Here is a 1,868-nt window from a genome sequence, read left to right on the forward strand (position 1 = left end):
TATTTAACATAAACACTCCCCCGAAAAGTACATAAATAGTTTTAGAGTTTATTTCTTCTAAAAATTATTTTCCTTTTCTGTGGGTTTGTTACACTTTTGACTCATGTGCCTAAGGACTTCAATATTACCAAGATAAAATAGATTTCTTTTTCTGTATTCTAGCAACGTGATTGATATTTAGTACAATCCTGGCTATGGACAATTAGTAAACATAAAAGAGATATTTTAAATGGGCTACATTTTCATCAAATGTATTCTATTGGGAAACTTCAAATTCTCCAGGAATGTGTATCTGGGTCATTTGAGAGTGCAGAGAATATGTTTGTTCTTTCTGTCTAAGATGAAATGTCACTGTAGGTGTCGTGGCCCGGATTGCAGAACGGGGGATGGACACAGAAAGAAACACACAGACACACACAAGACGTACAAGACTGCAGTAGTCAATTCTACCAGTTGCTTTATTCTTATACTTTTCTCTGTCCAGCAGCTAATTCCTGGCACGTGACTACCTTGAGCGCCCTGAGGAAAATACATTTTCATTCCTTCCTGACAATCGCTTAAGGGAAGCAGACGTTTGCATCTTAACTTCTTGCATCTTAACTTCTTTATCTCATTACTGTATGCAGGACAATGAGATGCCTTGGCTTGTTTGCAAGACCCCAGGCGCTTGGTTATCTATCATAAAGCTATCTGTCATGAGGAATAGTTCCATTTGGTCAAGAGACCATGCCCGGGCCTATTGACCTCTGGCGCCAAGGAGAGCACGCCCAGTTTCACTGACTCTGGGCTTAAGCCAATTTGCCCAGGGATGGTCCCTACAGTAGGAAAAGTCCAAATGATAGAATATGAGAAAAGGACCAGCAGTAGTGACAATGGTTTGGTAATTATCAGGTCTTAACTACAAAAGAAGATGCCTGGCCACACAGTGCCATGCACTCTATGAAGGGAATGGCAATGTTAGCTTATTGTTGTCCAAGTGCGTAAGCTGTGAGAGCTAAAGAATATTTGAGATTTGGAAAGTAGATGCCTTGTGCCTTCCCTTCCATATAGAATACTCCTCCCTTCATTTTATTAACAGTTATTCTTACATCAAGATGCAGCAGAATGGTATACGTATGATCACGAGATTTGTAGTCAGGAAGTGTTGGCACGAGCTCACCACATGGTGATATCGTAAATTTTGTCAAAATGTATGACTTTTCCGAGCCCCAGTTTCCTAATCTATCCAATGGGGGAAATAAGAATCCATTCCTGTTTGTGAGGCTAAGTTGTAGTAACATATGTAAATTATTTATTCTCTGTGTGTGTATGTATATATAAATATCAAAAATTTAAATTGTGTACCATTTCCACTCATGTTCTCCTTTTCTGTTAGCCCCAGGATGCCTACCTCTTACTAGATTTTTGAGATGGTAAAGAGACAAAATATTTCTCTCCTGTCCTGGGATATAAATATCTAAATATCAGTAAAGCACTTTGGTCAAAAAAGTGAAAGGAATGATTGAATTATCTTTGAATTTACTCTGTAATTATGAAACCTTTGTCTTACAGAGAAGTGATCAAATAACAAGCTGAAAAAATGTAAGAAAAAAGAATTAGGGATGTGTGTCAGGAAGTAATTACTGAAAATATCATAGTACTGTTTTGGACTTTGTGATTGTTGTAGTATTTTTTTAGTCTTTAAATTTCTTTTCTCATTGGCTGGGCATGGTGGCTCACACCTATAATCTTAGCATTCTGGACGACCAAGGTGGGCAGATCGTTTGAGCTCAGAAGTTCGAGACCAGCCTGAGCAAGAGTGAGACCCTGTCTCTACTAAAAAAATAGAAAGAAATTAGCTGGACAACTAAAAATATATATATAAAAAA

The sequence above is a fragment of the Propithecus coquereli genome, unplaced genomic scaffold, assembly GCF_000956105.1.
Source record: "Propithecus coquereli isolate 6110/MARCELLA unplaced genomic scaffold, Pcoq_1.0 Scaffold393, whole genome shotgun sequence".
Classification (NCBI taxonomy): Eukaryota; Metazoa; Chordata; class Mammalia; order Primates; family Indriidae; genus Propithecus; species Propithecus coquereli.